General features: G+C 34.7%; 1 protein-coding gene across 4 annotated transcripts in view; it reads right to left on the bottom strand.

The window, feature by feature from the left end:
• Positions 1-19,117, bottom strand: part of LOC102033021 (dystrophin) — a 391,913-nt gene extending 372,796 nt beyond the window's left edge. For all 4 annotated transcript variants that reach the window (XM_031063886.1, XM_005429311.2, XM_031063887.1 and 1 more), the window contains exons 1-3: positions 18,940-19,117; positions 6,504-6,651; positions 4,352-4,501 (exon numbers count right to left, since the gene is read on the bottom strand). The gene's annotated coding sequence lies outside the window, so the exon portion shown is untranslated. The remainder of the gene's footprint in view (positions 1-4,351; positions 4,502-6,503; positions 6,652-18,939) is intronic.
• Between the last annotated feature and the right edge of the window lie 4,132 nt (positions 19,118-23,249).

The raw sequence follows: 23,249 nt of genomic DNA, 5'->3' as shown, positions 1-23,249 counted from the left end.
AATTCAGCATAACAAAAGACATTATTATATTTAATGGAATCAGGTCACTCATTAAATGAAAGTAAATTCAGGAAAATGTCAACTTTCTGATCCCTAAAATGCCAGTTATACTATTCTTATTTCAAATTGAAGGAACAGAAATCAAACTGCATTCATTTCCCAACAAATTTTCCCCTCCATACCACAAATAGCAACAGTAGCAATTGCAGTAGTTCCAACTGTGAACTCGAATTAAGTTGCATTAACATGCTGGAAATTTTATGTCATTGCAGGTAATCTATGAATAATTTCTACTCAAGGAAAGTTATAATACATGAACTATAACCTTGTTACGACTTTGTGTTTCTGCACTTTTGGGCCCATCTGTTTTTCTCTACACTTGATCAACCAAGCTAAGACAACCTACGCCTGTTCTGGTGGTACAGAAAATGTTCACAAATTATAGCCATGTCACTCCACTCTAATTTTTATCTTGTCCACATAGCACAACAAATTGATTTGCTGTGGCAATAAACAGTGAAATAGTCTCTTCAGTGTCTAGTAATTAGAACTAATACTAGAAGACAAATTAAAAGGCAGCAAAACAAAATGTCTCCATCAGGCACTTATAATAACCTTCATAATACATACAGTAGATGTTGTGAAGACTAAGGTGGATAAATGAGGAGAATGCTGATTTTGGCATCCAGCTTACTTTCAGATAATTTAGCTCATCGCTCTTGGCTGACAACAGACCAAGAATAATATTAAAGAGTAATAAACTCCTTCCAGCAAACCTCTGATTCCATGGTTCACTGGTCTCAGACCTAATCTATCAATCCATTTACTGCACAGTAAAAGGTAAGAAACCCATTACAGATCTGTTACATGCCATGGCAGGTGGTATATGACAAGAACTGAATTCATCACAAACTCCAGTGCCGAGTACCCTTTTGTGTGCTTTGAAGCACTAGGTGGTTACCTTACTTGGCTATCACAGCAGAAGATACTTTAAGCTTTGAAAATAAATGAAAAATTCTTGATGTGAAAGCATAAAAATGGTCATAAACCACTTCATTTTTCATGATATTAAGACTTCACAAAGATAGTGCTATTTTCATTTTTACAAGAAATACTGGCTTTGGAGAGGGTACAATAAGTAAAACCAGGACAGAATTTAAAAGTCATGCCTTTCAATGTGGGTTTTAATCTTCATTCTCTGCTTAAACTATACTGAATCTTCATTCTCTGCTAAAACTATACTGTATTAGGTAACAGCCTATTAGAATCACTATTTAATAAAGTTGTATAAAGATATGTGGTGTTAAAATAGTTTTTATCCAAAGGAAGGAAAACTCTCTGCATATCAACTCTCAAGGTCATCAGCACGTGATACAAACACCCAAAAGACAATTCTGAAGTAAAAGCTAAAAAGATACTTTTATGTGACTGCAATTCCCTTCATACTAAATTTCTTTTCTAGGTTATTTCTATTGCTGTAGGGCAACAGTTTCTGTGACTGTAAAGAAGGTTTGAACATGACTTATTTCAAATGCGTCACCTTGAAGGTTAAGACTCACAGGTGTTGTCCCCTATTCCCCTGCTTGGCAGATCAAGGCAAAACAAAAACTTGTGATAACTTTAGCAGATATTTGGCCACATCCTGAACTAGTGTAAATTTTCCCACTTTCTCTGAAGTAAGCAGAATTACTCTAGTGTACACCTGATAAGGATCTATCTAACATTATTTATCTGTCATGTATGTTTCATATCTTGAAAATAGTATAATCCTGCAAAATAAACAGTAGATTGTTACATGTTCATTTCTAGCCGAGATGCCAGAAAACAAAACTTACAGTTTGAAACAAGGGATTAAAGTATAGAATACACTCTTAAGAGGGGGTGGAGAGACAGAAAAGCCCCAGAGAAATCTCTGTGTGATGATGTTTGTCTACTGTGCTTTGAGGAGCACACAAAACATATCCTCATCAAAACCACTGACTACAGAATCTTCCTCAGGTGACCTAACAAGTTTGCCTGATATAAAAGTGCCCATCCTGTGAGCTTTGGCTCAGAGTAAATATCTGTGGGGTTTTTCCAGTGCTTACATATCCATATCTACAGCTGAACAAATAGAACATTAAGTTCCACTGTCAGGCTCGCAGAGTTTCTTTCCATGACTTCTAGTTTTAATTCAGATCCTAGATTTTCAGGGCAGAAAGTGAAACAAATAATTGAGGTTTCCTAAACAAATCATGAGTAACAGCAAAAAATATGGAAATGAAAAAGTAATTATTTTTCCCTTCAGTATCCTTGGGAGAATCTTACTGAACCCCAAAATAAGTGTCTAATGTTTTGTTTTGTTTTGCTTTGCTTTATTTTCTACATCTGCCAAGATCACAGAGAAAAGAGAAAACCTGAGAAAGAGAGTACCTTCAGAGAAGATGTATGGATGTGGTATTGTAATTTTCAAATTCGATTGGTATTGTAATTTTCAAATTCAATTCCTGTTCTTTAAAAAAATGGACAAAAAACCCACAAGAAAACCTAACCACTGCATTTTTCAGATTCTTTACATTCAGAGATCATGGGACAATGAGAACTCTGTTTTATACATCTCCATGGGTAGATAACAGAGATAAAAATTATGTGGTAAGTAATCCCAAAAGGAAGATTTCTTTCCTTGGTTTATACTCTTCTAGTAGTAAATGAAATTTTTCAGGTAAGAAATTTCAAGAATAATTATCTGACCAGACATATTAGATCTAGGACACATAAAATTCTAAAAAATCAGTAAATTGTAATGATTCACTAAACAATAGTTTTTGTCTCACATATTCCACCCAAAACCTAAGTGCTTACAACAGCATTCATGGTTGCTCTGACTGTGACAGGAGACCTGAAATATTTTTGCATCAGCCAGCAGAAAACGAAAATTCCAAGTTTTTAGGTATATGACTAATCAGCAAAATGCTACATTCAGTGACAAATTGCAGACTTTCTTAAAATATATATATATGTGATCTGACTAAAAGTTAATTAGTTTTTCCTGAAAACTAATGCTGTCTTTTTAGAATCACAGCTTAGGTATTAACACAGTCCCTGAATTCAGCTAGGTACATGCTTCCTTCAGGCAGTAGACAACATTGTTTTTATCTTGACGTGCTCTGAATTCTTCTATACACATTGATTTCAGAAGCCCATTTATAGAGAAAAAGATACTTCTATCCAACCATTGAAATAATGATTTATGTGTCCAATCTGGAGATTGTGGATGTGATCAATATTTATTATCCACTTTTGCCTGAGTCATTAGCTAATATTCTGAACTTTGCCAGACTGCTCCTGTTAGGAAGAAACTAGTAGGAGTACCATATCAAGTTCCTTTTTATTTCTCAGATCTGTGCTTGAAATTCAGCTGTATTCATAGAAATGGTAACAGAGAACCCAAGACATATTCTTGACCAGAAGACCTTCTTTCCAGCAAGGTACTCAGAAGATTATTTTCTCACTTTTTCCCTCCCATAGAACAAAACACAATGAATTATTCCTTTTTGCCCCAGCATCCTGGTAACTTTAACAAAGAGATACCACAGATTATGGCCCCTGACAGACTTCGCAATCAGTCTCAACAGAAATCCTTCAACTGATTCTACCTTGATTGTTTCCAAGCAGGCTAATTCATACCCTGGGCAGTAGTTCTCTGGCCAATGCTTTCTATCATTTCTACCATGACAACACTCAAATTATCTACCTCTCTTTACCACATTTGCTACTCATTTTCACCATTTTTCAACACAAAAATATGGTATTTCCACAATAAAACAGAACAAAGACCTCCCTTACTTCTTTCTATCAGTATGGAGATCCCAGAAAGCAAAATATTTGGTACTTTGCTACACAAAAAATGGAAGTGAATGCTTAAGATTGGGAGAAGTGTGGTGGAAGGTGAAACAGTGGTTGCAGTGTTCGCCTTGGGATTGGGAACAGAAGAGATTTGGGAAGCGTTTCCATAAAGAAAATCAAACATTTGCCTCTCACACACCTGAGTCACAAAGCCTGGAATATTTGCTGTTTCAGCAAAAGCAACAGGCTACAAAAATGATGCTATGCATTCCACCCTTAAGCACAAGAACTGTAATTTAGTGACTACGTTTGAGTGCAACATCATCACTCTAGTCACTAACGGTCTTGGTTTGCTATCACTGTTTCTCACAGCACTGTATTGTATCCATTTTTCTTCCTCAGGTTCATTATGCACACAAACATCTCTTCATACAGTGAAAAATTATACATACCAGAAAATATATAAGGTAAATATTCGCTGCAGATTAAAATTTTATATCACAGTTATATCAGTAATATGTCTAACCTTTAACAAACGATGGTTAGCCTCCTTCAGTGTGCTCTCCAGCTTATGTTTTTTGTCTGGGCTCAGTGATGCACTTCCAAGTGCTATTCCTCCAGTTTCATTTAATCGTTTCAGTATTCCCTTGTGGGGCGGCAGCTCTCCAACTCTTAACTGGAACAGACAAATACAGCAGTTAAGATGAACTGTGGTAGGATTTTCAGCTCTCTTTTCTTGACCCTTATTGATTTGTGTATCAGCCAAAGGAATAAACTCAATTCAAGACAAAAATAACTGTTGCTTTCTGAATGTAGAAGGCTGAAAAAAAAAAACAACCCAAAAGAGACTGTATTAGTCAATCAAGTTTAAAGAGAGTTCTATGTGACATAATACAGGGTTTCTCAGCATATTAATCACTATTACATTAAAAATTCAAGACCTGGATACACAATACTTCATGTATATAAATTTTAATAATCTTGTACTATGGTATGGAGCAAGCACTTTGGAGAAATGTTTTAGTATGTTCTAGGCTGTGAACAGTCACCCAGAGGGCATGTGGTGAAAAGCCCTCCACTCCAGTTTAATGTCTTAATTAAGAATGTTCATGTATGTTCACTAAAAAAAGAGAAAATAATAAAAAAGAGAAAAAAAAAGAAAAAAAAAGGCAAGCCAAAAGGAAAAGCAAGGCAGCATCAAAATTATCAAAATGTACCAGTTCTCAAACACATATGTTGTTACTGAAAACTTATATTGTCGAAGTAACTTAATTTATCAAGTACGGTTAATCTCACTTCAAGGGTTTTATTGTTCTGGAGTTTTTCCTTGTTTGTTCTTGATTATTAATAAAGGCAAGTAAGGATGAAATGAGCCATGCTGCAAGGTAATGCATTATTATTTGCTCCATTAGGATGTATTCCCTTTTGTGCAGCACCAAAAGAAGGTGGACTGTAAAAACAAGATACAACAAGAGATGCTAACACCTTATATTTGTACTATATATCCCTTAGGAATATTATATAGGAAATATTTGTGTATGTGAAGAGTGGACCCTTCCTGGTTCTGAGCAATCTATTTAGTTTTTAAAGCCTTAATCATTTCTGCAAACTGTAAGATGCATCTAACATCCCTTAAAATAATTTATTTGCCATGGATCTGATATCCTCATCAACAGAGACTTACAAATTACCTTACCAACTCAATGGCATCTTCTGCTAAACAGAAGGACAAGCTCACCACATGGTTGAGTCTCCATTTCATGAAACTATATTTATCCTGTGTTTACTTAACAAGAAATTGGAAGATAGATTTTTGCTAAATAATCCTCTAGATTGTTTTTTTTTTAATTTTGTTGTGAGAAGGATAGAACAAACTGGAAAATTTTCTTCAGATTCTTTAATGCTCTATTTATCACTAGCTGAATTTGTTAAACTTGGATTAACAAAAAGGATAACTAGGTCCTTAACCTCAAGAGAAGATAGAAAAACTTTTAGGCATATATTCTATAAGTAATATGCATTTTCCAATTACAGTTTAATTTATTATTGTATAAGTAATTAAAAATAGTTATTCTACTGAACACATTTCAAAAGACTAAACAGAAAAACTTTTGTTGGATATTTTTATCAGCAGTATCAAACTCTAACATATTCATGAAAATATTCCAGCCCTTAAAAACAAATATTTAATATTCTGATTGGGTTTTTTAAAGTATTCGAAAAAATAAGTCACCTAGATGTTTAGTCTAGAAAATGTTGCAGTGATATTTTAATGAGTTGACATTTATAATTATGCATGCAGTTCTGGATCCTCTTGTGAAATACTGAATACCGTTTAATAAGTGAGAAGCTATAAAATGTTAACAAGACACCAATAGAGAAATGCTATACATATAAACCAGTCATATTCTGAGTTAAAAAATGGGGATAAAAAAGATAACGATTAATTTCCTAGTTTTGGGATATTTTTCTTTCAGTGGATTTTCCATTAGTCTTCTGGTTTTTGTATGATCAATATATGTTTGTACCTGGGTTTTGAAATTTCCAGCTTTGATTTGTCTAAAAAGTTATATGGATGCTGTGTTTGATGTCAGAGACCATTTTGGAAAATAGCTTTTAATTTCCTCCAGTGTAGAATTGATAAAGTAAGAAAATATTAAGAATAGAGCTTACAATACCTTTACTTTGCTCAAGCAGTCTCTCAACTGGTCTTCATTCCCTCGTTCAAGGGGAATACAAATAACGTTCTCTGTTTCCTCTAACCATAAAATCAACTTGTTCAAATCCTCTTGAAATTCTGATAAAATATTCTTTTCTTCCTCTATCCTGCAATAAAAATGTGAAATTAATGTTTTTATAAATTTATTTTTATATTGAAGTGCTTATCCATACTGAAGGATGACAGATAACTTAATCTTAGAATTTATACTAATTATTTTATAAGCGGGCCACAGATTTCTTCATATCAAAAATATCAGACAAACACCAATGTCCTTTCAACATGGCATTACATGTAATTTAAAAGAAAAGATCAAGGCATAATTTGCAACACCACTAAATTCAGCTTCCAAGTTACATATGGCGGATGGCAAACAAGCACACTAGAAACAAAGAAGTTAATTATTCAGACTAAAATTTTGTTTGAAGTAATGGCAGGGAAGCCCAGTGTCAACAACTAAAAATTCTAGCATGGAGTGTTACCAAACTGAACCTGTTAAACCTGACACAGACCCATTTGGACATATTAAACAAGATATTTCAGTAAGTGTGCCATGCACTTTGGTGTTAAGATTCACAAAAAGTAGGTAAGGTTCACAGTTGATAAGTAAGAATAAGATGGGATTCACAACACCTAACTTTAGATATCAACTCTTCATCTCCATCTCCAACTCATCTGCTCATTTTCACTATGACTCTATAAATATACTGAGATGTGAACTTTTGTGCAAAAGCTTCTGAAGTTATCAAGAGATGCAGGTAAAAAAAATTTCAAGAGCAGCTGGGAAGAGCATTGGTAGAATGCGAATGCTTGGGATTAACATTTGGAGTGGGCCCTTATAAAGGAGAAAAATTATGATTTGTATAAAAATACTTGTAATTTAACCACCAAAATTATTCACACATTGAGAATTACCTGTATGGAAAGATGAAAGATTAAATACTTATCAAAATTAAACAATGAAGAGCAGATCCTGCAAGGTGGGATATTTTTATTATGCCAATTTCCCCTGATACACAACTTGTTCATGTAGTATCAGGACATTCGCACTCACACAAAGGCCTGAAGATATTAATTCCTTCTGATGGGACATAACTGGCCCAACTACACTGTTGTGACAAGCAACTGTCCTGTTTTAGAAGGTGCCGTAAACAATCAAAAATACCCAAACTGCCCTCAGACTCATTTCTGGATCCTTCCACCAGAGAACTGTGCATGACACACAGTGATGCTGCAGAGAGTGTTTAACTGTCCCCTCCCATGAACACATTGAACTTTATGTTGTGCAGGCTTCCCTCACCCCCAATGGATCAAGACTGAGATCATCACTTTGACCAGTAGGCATCGAAATCACAACAACCAAATCTTGTCGCCTGATCCACTGATGGGCATTTCTTTCCTTCCTCTTCACTATCTACTCTTATCCTTCCTTTTCCTTATACATTTTCTTAAGTGATATCTTTACACCTCTATATTGCTTCACTTATATAGATAATAATCAAAATGGCTGCAAACCTCCTTCCCACTGCAATCAAATTGTTCTAAAATAAGCCTGCCAGGTGTACACAGATAATTGGTCATTGAGTGTTGTTGTTTCACTCTAATCTACCTGAAGGGATCTACTACTAACAAGAACCTCAGTTACTCTGCCTTCAGGAGTGGGTTGTAACAATATCTGACCTAAACCTCCCTTGGCCCAACTTGATGTCATGCTCTGTTGTCCGATCCTTTGTCTCTGGAGGGAAGGGACCAGCCCTCACCTCATTACAACCTTATTTCAGGGAGTTGCAAAGAGTGATAAGATCTCCCCTCAGCTTCCTTTACCAAAGACAAAGTTTATTTTCAACACATAAAAGTCAATATTCATAACTACACTTAGAGTATGAAAATGCTGGTTGTAATTTATATATAAACTGAAATAATTGGCAAATTTGTGCTGCTCTGAACAGAATCTCAATATAGTTCTAGATCAAGCTCCTGGTTTACATCTAGAATGGATTCTAAATAGCAGATTTATTTGTTTTTGTTCTTAATATAGTATATCTTAATATTTACTAGATCTATAAGCCCGACACTGTATTGTTTTGGTTATTTTTTTAAGCTTAGGAACAAGTTACTCTGGAGTATCTGCCTACAGACATAAACTACTGGTTCCAAATTGTTCTTTAGAGGGAAAAGTAAGAGATTATATTTACAGTGAAAACAACAAAATTCTCCAAAACTATTTACACTTATATATAAATTATGTTTATACCCATATATACACACATATACACATTTATACAAATACATTAGAATATGAGCACCATAAACAGCAAAAGAATTAACAGCCCTACTTTCTTGGTTTTGTCTTAGATTTTCTAATGGAATCATGCATGAATATTTTCATGAATAGCCATTTGCCCAGAATTTCTGGAAATAGGACTGATAGCAACAAAAAATGTTGATGCTCCTAGGTATAGGAATATTTATTGTACTAATATATCTGTTTATTACAACTCTGGATCTCTTATGGAGTACTGTTATGCAGACAGAAATTCTGGACCTTTCCAATATGGACAGATAACCCTTTGGTTGCACAGGTCATGCAAAAAAGAACCAACCTTACAGCATCACGCTCATTGCACTGTCCTTCACTGAGAAATGTTTATGTTCATGACTTGAGAGGTCGTGTGCTCTTCTCAAGCCAAAATAGGTAATCTAAAACCAACTAATCAAAACATTTGTTTCTCTGAAAATGAGTCAGATGTTAATCTATACTGAGATCCATAGCACTGCAACTATAAAAATGGAGAAAAACTAACTTCCTGCAGTCCTGAAAGCAGAAGCACAACTTCAAATGTTTCTGAGGCAGTATTCCTCCCTGCTCCAGTTATGGAAATCTGGGAATCAGGCTTTGAGTGTTATACCGCAACCACATAATAAAACCCCTGTCTATCAACCTGACCAGGTACTCCAGAACCCAAGCTCTCAGCAATAGCTTTCATTTTTCTGGTTTGCTCTCACTTCTACTCATTTGTGAAGTGCATAGCTCAGTGGAGGTATTATGTGATGGTACCCTGAGGATAAACCTGAGAAAGATCCAAGTTTAAATACGTTAATTCTGGCACAGAAAATGCATAGCATTCAACTCAATACACCCGAGAGTAAAATTATTGAGCTGCATAGTATTTTAAATGAGAAATCAAAAAGATTTCTTGTCTCCTAGAAGAGATAGCAATTGGCAAGATTCCTTTTTCATCTTAAGTATACTGTCAGTTTTATCACCCTTATGAATTGAGCTGCAAGTCTTAAAACATTAAAAGTTTTCCTAGTCATGAAGCAAAGGATTTTTTACTTTGATGACTAATTTAAATACTGATCAGTAGGATAAGGGTGTTTTTTAACCTAAGACTTGCCAGGAATTCTTTCAGAGATACTTTATGCATATATATATCTACATCTATATCTATCTATCTATCTATCTATTCTCTATTGTCATCTATTATATATTATCTATATATTATCTATTACCTATTTTATATATATACATATATAATATATGTGTGTGTGTCATTTTGTGCATGTGCTTGCACAGAAGGGTTTCAGAGTTCAGAAAAAAAAAATTCCATAGATCTACTTTATTCTAATCAGGAACAACATGCAGTAAAGGAATTTAAAGGTTCATTGCGATTAACAGGACATGCAGGTACATCTTACAATTTACTTTACCATCTCTTGACCTGCTAGAATGTCACTTCTATTATAAATAACACCCTGCAAGACAAGTGTCATATTATGCAAGATGCTAAAACAAAGTGCTCTGTGTTAGCTGAACTGGTTAATCAAATTAAAAGTTTTAACTCAATGACTGAGTTAAATTACACCTTTTGAACAAACTGAGTGCTATCACCATAATTACCTTTGGACCAACACACACATGTAATTTCTAGGTGTTTAAATTCATGGTGGCAATGAAAAATTAACATTTAGTTGTTACTTAGGGAGTATGGGCTTTCAAATCCAAGCCTTAACAAGCTGGAGTAAGGAACATGAGCCACCAGTCAACTCATGGACAACATGGACAGAGCAAGAGAGAGCAGTTGGGATATGACTTGCTGGCGAAGCAGGTGAAGGAAGAGTAAGATATAATTCCAGCAGCTGGCCTTATGGAGCCAAGCAGATCCATCTCCAGCACAGGTCTTCAAGCTATTATATACTACTGCTGCACCCTTACAAACCAACCTGAGTTCCCAAAAAAGCTTTAAAGCGCCTTCTCTGTTGACAAAAGATTTATTTTATTAACCCTGAATACAACCCATTTTGACTGATGGAAAATTCTCAAACTATAGCAGAGAAGCAAGGAATTTCATATGCAACTTTTTGTCTTCTACACAACTGCTATTCTTAGGCACATTACTTTGTATTTTCCATAGTAAAACATAGATTTCTGTTTGTACTTCTAAATTCATAGGGTCCCTTCATCAACTGCTCTGAATGCATATCTTTTTATAGGAATCTTACCTACATTATACTTTTGGAAGCAAATGTATCAATATTCAGTTTTTCATACTAAGTAGTAAATCAATTATTTTTCCTAATTGCATTTTGTATATATGATAATTGATAGATTAGGGATTAGTTTTCTTACCATTATTAAACTGAATCAATAACAAATTCTTATGTTAGTCCACAAATACCATGGAAAGATTTTTTTTTTTAAACTATCATTAATCCTTAGATATATTTGTTAACTACTACATAAACATTCATGGCCTATATCAGTAAGCTTGTATTTTCATGTGCGGTGTCAAGAAACCACGTGAAATATACACTGAAGCTCAAGTACTTTCTCCATAGTCAACAATGCGATAGCAATGCCATAACAACCCGTAAATAGTTATTGAAACTCAGATGTTTAGAGTTTGTAGCTGCACACGGGTGATGTCAGATTTATTCAGGAGGTGTCAGCTATAGAAATAAAATATACAATCATAGGAGCAGGACAGATCTGCACATATGATTCATATTCCCATCTGTAAGTCCAATAATATTTTGGTGCCTTTCACTTTTTAACATTCACCTGACAATTCTATATTCATTGTGTGTCTAAAATTAGGAATTAATGTGTTTAGTAGCTGCTACCGAGAATATGAGGCCACCAAAATGGTAATAAAAATTTAGAGACAATGTTTACAAAAAAAAATTTCAGTTCATTCTTTCTCTAAAGAAAGAATGGATAAATATGCTTCATCAGGGTAAGGAACTTTAAATAAGTGAAATTAAAATAGCACATAAACTTTAGAATATGTATTTAGATGTAAATACCAAACAGTAAGACATTTAGTTAACCTGCTTGTAAACACAATGCAAATTTATACCAGTAATTCTTTTCTAGTGATTCATTTTAAGAAATCTGGACAATCAAAAAAAGAAAATTCAGAAAAATTCAATATGTAGCTAATTATGTGCTATAAAGAAAAAATTGAAAATTCAGAAAAATTCAATATGTAGCTAATTATGTGCTATAAAGAAAAAATTGACATAACTGTCATAAAATCTCTTCATCCTAAACCAGTTTTTAAACTGCAACTAGAAGATAATTGCAGCCTTCAATATGCTGAGTTTTCAAGTAAAGGAAAACGATCACTTGCAGCTAGTATGTTATGGAAGAAAAAGAATACCTAAGTAAAGATATTGTATAAAAATATTAAAAGTATATTTATTTCATAACAATTAATTTTTACTTAGAATAGAAAGCTTGTATTTTTGTACTCAGGAAAGAACTTGGATGTCTTCTGGTAAACAGTCTTTGTTCTGTCATTCTTCCCATAATTCTTCAAATTCGCTTGGGTAGAGATCTGAACAGGCAGTCTGCAGGTTCAAACTCATTAAAAGTGTAAATGTATTTGCAGCTAAAATAATGAAAAATTCTCTTCCATTCAACTGAACCCAATTTTAACAAATGTCAGATCGTGATGACTAAAAAACCCCAAACTGATTACTTCTGAAACATTGAAGGAATCTATTTCCTGGGCATCTGTTTTCAAAAATTACACAAGAAAGTTTTTGCAAAACTGAAAAATAAAAAGACCAACCAGCATTAGTTACAAGTCTTTCCAGAGCCTCATTTATGAGTCATCCCCTTCTCAAGCTCCTGTGTGAGATGTTGCTTCTCCTCCTATGTACATTCCCTTGGCTATCCCTGCCTGGCCCACATGTTCCAGAAAGAGCAGCACCAAGCTGCAGCCACAGCCCTGGGGTTTGCTGCACACTGTGGCCCTAGTGGCAAACCACCATATCCCTAAATCATCCAATACTCAGATGTCCCAGGGGCACGTCTCAGAGCAGACACAGCGTGCTGTGGCCTGATGTATCTCAGGGGATGAAAAGGCAGAGCAAGCTTCTATTGGTGCAGTTTAGAAGATTCAGTATTCAAAATGATTGCTGGAGTATGAAGAGGGAGACACAGATACTTTGTATTTCCCCTCTTTTGTCTGGGCTTAGTAGCATCTATTCAAAGGGCCTTTGTGACTTCCCGTGGTCTCCAAAGTCTCCATTTCAGAGTCATGCTGTACTAGAGTACAAACTTCAACTTTTCAAAAAGCATGTCTTTTGTAGCAAAATGTTAACAAAAACTCAATTAAATTCCCAATTTGCTAACTACCAGTGTATCAGACTTTCAATCAAGTTCCACTTTATTCAACCGCCTGGTCTGTTTCAAAGTTTTCAGTAAGATAAAATGACTAGATGTGCTAAAATTACATTCTCATCTAATTCTTAGCAGGATGGATTAGACTGCAAGATACAGAAACTTTAAACACTGAATTCAAACTTCTACAGCTTTGAAACTCTTAGATAAAGGCAAGTGGAAGATAACATCCTACGCAAACATAACTCAAGCATAACCTCTTGATCCAAAGAAAGGAGATTCAAAGTAAATTTTAAGTCTGTGCTTTGCCTGGGATCAGCATTTGACCTTTCAAAACTGAAAATCAGCTCCTTTTTACTGAAGAGCAGTACGAGTTCCTCAAATTGTTTTGAGATTTAGTTTGTTTTCTCGTCTGTTTTTAATTAAGCTGACCTTTTGCAGTCCAAATAATTCTTATTCATTAAAGCTGTCAGTCCATCACTGAGATTAATATTAGCATCTAATGAACCTATGATCAGTTTCAGCAATTTATAGAATATCATGGTTTTGATATGGTTTACAGTTCTTATTATTCAGGTAGTTTATTATTTATTCAAAATTATTTATGCAAACTGAATTAACATGGTGAAACTTTTTGAATTGTATCCTGTTTAAATCTTTCCAAGTCGGCTTGAAACTGTGGGGTTCATGGTGGTTACAGGAAATATTTTTAATTTACAGGGTCTTTATTAATGCAGTGATAGTATTGAATAAATAGTAGACCATTTATATAGTAAATGGTATAGACTATTCATATAGTAAACTATATGAATAAATAGTAGACCATTTAACCATACAACCTCAGGAAAACTGACAAAGCAATTTTGGAGAACTTGTCCTCTCCTCCCCAAAATATAATCAATGCACCAGAACATGAAAAATACCCAAGAGTTTCAGAAAAGCCCAGAGAGCCATCAGCATTGGGAACAGGAGATGGTGGTTAAGGGGAACACAGAAGATGGGCATTTTCTTTACTCCATTCACCTCATACTCTCCCAGGATCCATGGGCACTAGGTTAAGAATTGTATAGGGCTGAGTTGTGATATTTTCCTCCATAAACTTGTGTGGCACATCGCAAACTCGGAAACTGTAATGTAAATCTTAAAACCATTTTACCATCTCACATTTCCAACAAAGGATCTTCCCTTCTAGGTACTGAGGAATTAGGTCAATAACATTTTGTTCCACTGACAGTTTACCCATCAGTTCAACTTTGTAAACCTCAGTCATAACCCCCCTGAGGTTTCTCTCCAGACTGAAGATCCCGACCTGCTTAGTCTCCCTTCACAGCGCAGCCACTCCAAACCTTGGCTCATTTAATCTGCCCCGCTCCATGAATACCTTCTGTGTGCCCTTTATATCCTTTGGCATGCACAGAGCTCTGCACACAGTAACCAACATGAGTACACCAAAATATTTGAAATCACCAAAACAGCATTTATTTTTGTTTGTAATACCCTTGCTGATGCAACCTAAAACACTATGGCTTTTTCTTCTGCTGCCACCCCATCCTGTGCCTGTAAACACTTTCAGCAATAAGGTCAGGATCACTTTCTGGAGTTGTAACAAGCTCAGCATCATTTGAGTATGGGATAGTCTGTCTGTCTGAAATATTCCTTGCCTCACATTTGTCTCTGATTGAGATCATCTGCCACTTGCTGCCCATCTGCTCAGTTTTGGAGTTCCCACTATCAACTCAGCCTTTGACTACCTGAGGCATAATATCATCAGCATTCTTTGAAATGTCACCATATACCTCATGTCTCCAACAAACTTCTCACATTCATGCACCTTCTAAAAATATCTGTATCACTTTCTGTTACTCCTGTAATTGCTTCCCTCCTCCCCTTAGCCCCAACTGATCTTTGAATTCAATTTGAAAAATACATCTAGAAGGGACTGCCAATGTGCCACATAAAAGTTCAAAACTTCATGTAAAACTGTACAGGATTATCAAAATCAATTTCTTTGGGTAAGAAAATAGCAAAAACAGAGCTTACAATATAAAAAGTTTCCTTGCCAAATAGTGCTTAGCAGCGTTACACTTGAATCTGAAATCACTAACAGATTTCATTTCTGGAATCCATTCAATTGCTAATTTCTTGCCACTTTATCTTGAGATTTGCTGAGCAAAAAAATGTAATAGGAAACAAAATTTCAGCTGATCACTACTCTGAGCTACTGAGAATTAACTTTAAAGCCGAGCATAATGTATTAACTACAAAGAATAAAAATCGAAACCTATTAAAATTATTATTATTATAGTCAGTTTTCTTTTCTGGTTTGCAGAAGGTTCTAAATGTTAATATCTATTTTATCTTTCCTTGAAATTATTATATGAAGATGTGTTATACCAGGTCTGCTCTCCCTTCAGTATCACCTTCATTCAGTATGGTTTTAAAATGTTCCTCCCATTTTCTCATTCTCAAAATTGACTTTAATAACATTATTTTAACTATGAAAATTTAATTTTTAGGAAACATAGACAAAAATAAAAGGACTATTAAAACTTATGTGAGTCACAATATAAGCATTCTGACTTTACAGGTGCTTTTTTTCAATAGTCCATTAAAGCTGTTCTGAAAAAGAGTAATCAAGCATGTCAATTGACCCATATTTTTTGTAATTTCTATTCTACTCATATATTTAAATAAATTTGACATAGTAGCAACATATGCATTGGACAATGCCATAACTATATTAGCTCTTTGGACTGTAAGTAGAGGCCACTTCCTTTAACGTTTGTTTGCCTCATGTTTTGATCTTAAGGATAAGTTAAAGCATTTTGGGCGACATGGGTTTCAAGTCTTAAAAAGAGAGACTATGGCTGTACCCAAAACCAAATTAGGACAAATATTGAAAAACTAAAAGATGTCAGAGCATAAGAGTTATGCAAATCCTATGTCACCATGGTTATATAAAGGCTGTGCAGCTGATAAGCCTGTGGTCTTTTCCTGCCCAGGTTCATCAATAATTGAGACCTACTTAGAATACACCACTTTTCCCTGTCAACTAGGTTTCTTTCCTTTGAAAATCCACTGTAGAAGAGTAAAAAAAAGGCAAGAGAGGAGAGGAGAGGAGAGGAGAAAAGAAAAGAAAAGAAAAGAAAAGAAAAGAAAAGAAAAGAAAAGAAAAGAAAAGAAAAGAAAAGAAAAGAAAAGAAAAGAAAAGAAAAGAAAAGAAAAGAAAAGAAAAGAAAAGAAAAGAAAAGAAAAGAAAAGAAAAGAAAAGAAAAGAAAAGAAAAGAAAAGAAAAGAAAAGAAAAGAAAAGAAAAGAAAAGAAAAGAAAAGAAAAGAAAAGAAAAGAAAAGAAAAGAAAAGAAAAGAAAAGAAAAGAAAAGAAAAGAAAAGAAAAGAAAAGAAAAGAAAAGAAAAGAAAAGAAAAGAAAAGAAAAGAAAAGAAAAGAAAAGAAAAGAAAAGAAAAGAAAAGAAAAGAAAAGAAAAGAAAAGAAAAGAAAAGAAAAGAAAAGAAAAGAAAAGAAAAGAAAAGAAAAGAAAAGAAAAGAAAAGAAAAGAAAAGAAAAGAAAAGAAAAAAGAAAAGATGAAAAAAAAAGAAAAAAGACATGTATGGTGGCAGAAGTTAGGATAGCATGTGTTTCCAAGACCTGGGAGCAAAAAGCATTCCCTGTCTCTGGCACAGCCAAGAAGACTGGGAGGTGAATAGAAGCGTTCTGATGCACGTGGGTTTCACTGAAGTACTCCAGCAACATTTCTACCGGTGTAACACAACACTATCTGTATTCCTCCTGGTGCAATGCTATTATTCATACAAAGTTCACTAACTGAGGTCTCTGCAATCATTTTCCTCTAAATTACACAAGCTGTCATTCTAGAGGAAAACAAACCAATCGGTCAACATACTAAACAGAACAAAAGGAGGAAAACATGTGCAAGTGTTTAAGAACCTTCATCTAGGGAGCATAATTGGATTATTCCCACTTAACAAATCCTGGGCTTCCTTAAAATGCAGAATGTGTCAAGAAATTCCATGTAATATTCTAACACTGCATTGAGCCAAAAGAACATTCAGTTAGACATTTCTACCAATATATGAAGGGATGAACAATAGCAATCTTAACCAGAACAGGAATATATTTTATATCTTCAGACAAAGCTCAACCACCAATCTCTTTCTTCTGCGTTGCCAAAGCAGATTACAGGGCTGTTAAAATGATGCATTACTAGTTTGTGTTTGCACTTACATAACAAGTTAATGCTTGGAAACACAGACGAGTTTCCAATGTACAAAAGAACAGCTTTTTATGTGACAAATAAAGGCCAAGGACTCCCTTGTGTAACAAATAACAATGCCATCAACACCTGGAAATACAGCAGAAATAATTATTTAAGCTTCTGACAGTTCTAGATTATTCGTTGCATCTCCTTCTTTTAACACAGAATCATTTAGGTTGGAAAAGACCTTCAGGATCATTGAGTCCAACCATTAACCCAGTACTCCCATCCCTAAGCCATGTCCCTAAGTGACACATCTACATGTCTTCTAAATACCACTAGGAAACTTTATCGCACTCTCCAGTACCCAAAGGGGAACTACAGGAAGGCTGAAAAGAGACTTTTCACAGGGGTATGTAGTGATAGGATAAAGGAAAATTGCCTTGAGACAAAAGAGTGTTTAGATTAGCTATTAAGAAAAAATTATTTGCTTCTGTGTTGTGAGACACCAATACAGGTTGTCCAGAGAGATTGTGGAGTTCAAATCACTGGACGCTTTCAAAGCAGGCTGGATGAGGCTCTGAGAAACCTGATCTAGTAGAGGTTTCACTGTCTATGCCAGGGGGGTTGGAGCTCAATGAACTTTAAGTTCCCTTCCAGCCTCAACCATTTTGTGATTCTATGGTGACTCAATGACTTCCTTGGGCAGCCTGTTTCAACGACTGGTAACATGTTCCAAGTGAAACTTTAATCATGGTTAGGCTCAGTAATAACCCTCCAGGACACTCCCTTTTTGATGCTAGTAAACATTTTCACAGCTTTTTTGCCCCAGAGGCTCTGGAAAGGGTATTTTAAAGCAGAGTGGCATATCCAGTTAGGCCTAGCATCTAGGTTAAGAACGTGCTCTTTAATAAAACCTATCTTAGCAGCAACATTTTTTTTTACATTGGAAATTCTCTTTTTAAAGGTATAAAACTATTTTTGTATTATTTGTAGCTCAAACACTCTAGCCTTCTGTGCCTGCATGAGAAAAAAAAATTTATCTAAAAGTGATCATAAATAATACTAAATTGATAAATCCATTTTCTTAAATCCAGCCTATGAAATGTAGATGTTAATGGCATTGATTTTTATAGATGAAATAGATTAGGATTATCTTATTGAATTAACCAAGGTATTATTAGTATTAGAGAGATGTGCTTTAATGACATGCAATTAAACAGAAAGATTATAAACCAGTAAATTCTGTACTGTTCTACTTAAAATTGAGCAGTTATGGATGCTTGTTTAGTTCTTTTAAACATTAGGGGTTAAAAGATAAAAATATGGAGTCTGGAAGGGAATGGTGGTCACTGACAGGAATAAGTAGAAAATAATTAAACAAATTATAGTGTATGAACAATTTATGGAATGGAAAATTCAATTACTGATAATTCCTTTTATAGTTGAAAACTCTAGATGTTGAGAGGTCCTTTGAAATTTCAAGCCAGAATCAAATCTAAAACAGCTAAAAATAATTTCACAATATTTTTACCCTCTTTCAACTTACCTCTTTTTTTTCTCTACCAACTGCCTGCAGATCTCCTTCCACCGGTTATTCAAACTTTCCAGTTGTTCCTTCAGCACCTTGGCATCTGCCTTTGATGACTGCTCAATAATCTCTTCACCAGTTGCATTCAATGTTTTGACAACAGCTTGCTGCTGCCCAATGCCATCCTGAAGCTCCTGCAAAATACCCAACACATTCACATCTTCATAAGGAAGTTAAGTATGAAAAAAATGCTTTATCACATACTGGAAAGATGGAAAGAGGTGAAAGTTTTTGCTCTCCTCTGAATTCCAAATGAAAAATCCAAGATGAGTAGATATAAGGACACCTCATTATCTTGTAGCAAATACCTTTCAGTACACCTCTGCAGCCTTTTATCCCCTCCTGTATCGCTGTCTACTGGAGAGCATTACAGTAATACTCTGCACATCAATTAATAAGTAACAATTGTGAACAAATGTACTTCTATACACCCAAAGATATATATCACATACGAGAGTCTACAAAGCATTGTAAGATTTAAACTACAAAATGTGCAAAATTCCTATTAGCTATAAACTCAAATAAACAGTGTCAGGAAAGCAGAGACTGTAAAACTTCTGATTCCATTAAAGAACATCTTCTTCTCCAATTGTGAGAAGCCAAACACTCATGTGTTTTTTCTTTTGGTTTTGATTGTTTGATTGGTTTTGGTTTTGCTTTGGGGTTTTGGTTTTTTTTTTTTTCTGGGGTGGGGGAGGTTGGTTTTGTTGTTGCTGTTGTTTTTTAGGTTTGGTTTGGAATTTGGTGTTTGTTAGTTGGTTTGTTTTTTGTTTTGTTTTGTTTTTTTGTAACAGGACTGAGCAGAGCAACACTTGTAAGAAAAAGTATTGCAGTGTTTCTATTTACACACAGAATTAAAAATTATCAAAAGATAACCAATATGGGTCATTCTCAAGTTTTACTAAATGCACTGGGATACATTTTTCTGCATCTTTTATGTTAAAATAAAATAATTTTTCTTGTGGAATTCCTGTAGCTACCTTACCTCATGTTTAAAAACAACAGAATTCTGAATCTGTAGCTTAGACTGTAACACTGTATGCCTGTTGAATCAAGTTCATATGAACTGAAATAACATCAGCAATCTACACTGTGATATTCATACTTATGACAGATTTTCACAACTTCAGGAAGTGTGTCTGAATCCTATGTCCATACAAAGGCTTTCAAGTAAAATGCTGAAACTAGTTTTTCTGGAGGAAACCAAAGACTTCAGTACATCATACTCAAGAATAAAATTATATGTTTGCTTTCTTTTTCTAAATACATAGCATAAATTGCAGAGCAAGCCAGTAAGCCTGCATGCTAACATTAAATAAAATTTGTCCAAGAAACACTTAAAATTGGCAGGATACAACTTTCCAGGAATGTAAAAGATGAACATAACTACTCCTTATGCTTTTTAAAAATATATATCTTTGGTCATGAAGTTATGATTGAAGTTCACAAACTGAACCCCTCCGGAAGTTTACTTGTTCTAATGTGATCAAACTCAGTTGCCAGCTACTAATTCATTAAATGGCATTGAGTCTGTCTCGGAATGCTCCGTCTCAGCTTTTGCACAGATTTTACAGGGACAGCTTGAACACCAACACCAGCAGAACCTGGGGCACAGAGGACAATGTCAGCAGGTTCATGTGGTGTTTACCCACAGTCCTGGACAAGGGGTTATAGCCAATGCAGAGGTTTGTACTGTTGAGATTTAGCTTATTTTTACTATACTTTCTGTTTGTTTTTATCACAATTTCTTTTAGGTTGTCACAGGACACACACACCCCATCCCCAAACTATTCCTTAGATTCCTCTCAGTAAAAACTGTTCTGCTGATGTGTTGGGGTTTTTTTCCAAACTATTCTGAAGCCCCACAGTTTCAGAATAAGAAGTAGCTGTGATGAGCATAATGTGGCAGTAATCTGCGTCCTGTTTTATTATATTTTGACAGGATGAGAAATATTTTTCTGCAGGATCCTTACAGGCTATGTGACAGTCCAGTCACGTTGCTCAGCACCCTGCTGCCCCACAGTGTCCCAGCACACTTTGCTTTGCCTGTGGAATGTGTAAGGTTTCTAAGGTACCTTTGTAGCAGAAACTGCAAGATTTTCTAAGAGCCAGAATAGACACATAAAAGCCTCTTTGAGATATAAGATCTTATTTTCTTTCTGAGATGCACATTAATATGATAATACCTAGCCCAACTTTTGACTATTATTTTCTGATACATGATTTCGCTGTTAGAAAAAAATAGCAGCAATAGCTAGGTTGTTTGTCTAAATGCAAATATTGTCTACTCTTGCAAGTCTGATTTGGTCTTTCCACTACCTATTTCCCTTTTGGTAATGCCCAGATCAAAATAAGCACATAGTTTTTGCACATATTCATGGTATTTCACATTGATTTTAGCACTAGAGCCTTTGCATTGCACAGTAGGGAGCATTACATGGGGTGGGTAAATCATAACAAAGTATAGTTTGAGAAAAAATATATTAGACTAAGTGGCTAATTCCAGCAAGGCACTTGAGACCTTGTGAAGTTAAGATCTATACCAATTACTGAAAAAACAACTCAGAACAAAGTTTCTACTTATATGCAGAGGGCCATTCATTTGTAATAGGAGATCAAAGCAAGAACAGAGATGGGAAATTCTACTTCTGGAACTCTACTTCTTGAGGTTTTAGAAGCAAAATTTGTAGAAACTACTTGTTATCTATGAATCCTCTTCTCTAAATGACCGAAACAACAACCAGTCAGTAAAGTACTATGAGGTGAAATGCTAAGTGAAAGCTCATTCAAGTAGTCTGAGCTTATTTCCTGTACTCACAGCATCTTAAATTAGGTTTTCTCTCTCCCCCAGCATACACAAACTCAAAAGAGCAACTAGTACATGATTGCCACACTTATTTCACTTGACACAAAGGTAAACAAAGGCATTTTTCATTTATCCTCTGACATATTATGTAATAGGCCTCACTTACAAAGTAGAAGAGAAAATAGTTAGCTCAGTGGCAGGGGTGGTCTTAGAACTTAAGATCCCTAATGCTGGAATGGGAACAGGAAGTGTAGGAAGGAGAAGTGTGAACTTCCACCAGAACATGAGAGAAGCTTTCTGGCCATCTACATTTCAGATCACCATAAAGAACTCAAACTGAGATGTTTTTTTCAAGTACTCTAAGCATTTAGCACTTTTAACATGATTAAACAGAAACACATGTGCTGATAGTGAAGTTCTCCTGGATTCCACAGCTCATGAAAAAGATTTTTGTTGGTAATGGATACTGCACAAAGCAGAGTATCTCATGAAGACATTAACATTTTTAAATGACATTTTTTTATTAAGAGAACAAAATTTCTTTAACTGTTTTACTTAAAACCACATTTTCACATGCTCATCCCAGAGTTATTACCACAAAAATGCTTTTCACAACTTACATTAGTATCTAAGGTTAACAAACATACTTAAAAATAATTTATTGTTATGGAAAAGCCCTGCAGCAACATGAAAAAAACTACCACAAACAAGCTAATTTCTTTCAGAAAAAAATAATGGTCAAAAAATGATTTAAGGAAAAAAAAAATTATTGCCTCTCCTTCACGCAGTGTAAGGTACAGATCCAAAAGGATTTAAAGGTACTATACACCACTTTAAGAAAACTGTAGTCCTAAATTCAACATTTATGTTCTAATCTTCAGTCATTTACATAAATTTCTCCTCAGTTTTAAATCACATAAAACCATAAGGTTGACATAAGAGTGTCTACTCAGATGCAACAATATAAATCAAAGTACAGTGGAAACATCTGGTGGAAAACTATCCCCAAAACAATTTGCTAGCATTTGGTTACCAGAATGAATTTACTCATTAAGAGCACCTCTGTTCAATGTTCTATTAGAAATAAGGAAGAAATTAATTTTCTAGGCAGTTAAACCCTAGTGATTTAATCTGGAGACACATCACTGGCACTTTGTTAGGATTAAAACAATCAACAAAGAGTATACGATGTTTCCTAACTGTTTTGTGACAAACAGCTACGAAATGTTTGTTGCTTGGTGTGCACTATGTTGGTTATTGTGTTATTATTATTATGAATTATGGAAATTCAGGACAGCTGAAGGAGATGGAAAAGTGAAAAACAGTGAAAAAAGTAGTTTGCGATGGAGTTGACAATAATGTAAAGGAAAATGTTTTCTTCTTAACATAAATTATAGGAATTATAATGGCTTGAATATTAATACCAACTCTGTTCAAGAATAGTATTTGAAAGAGTATTTGA

The sequence above is a fragment of the Geospiza fortis genome, unplaced genomic scaffold (genome assembly GCF_000277835.1).
Source record: "Geospiza fortis unplaced genomic scaffold, GeoFor_1.0 scaffold331, whole genome shotgun sequence".
Classification (NCBI taxonomy): Eukaryota; Metazoa; Chordata; class Aves; order Passeriformes; family Thraupidae; genus Geospiza; species Geospiza fortis.
The sequence above is the reverse complement of the archived record's forward strand: the minus strand, read 5'-3'. Positions and strand labels throughout refer to the sequence as shown.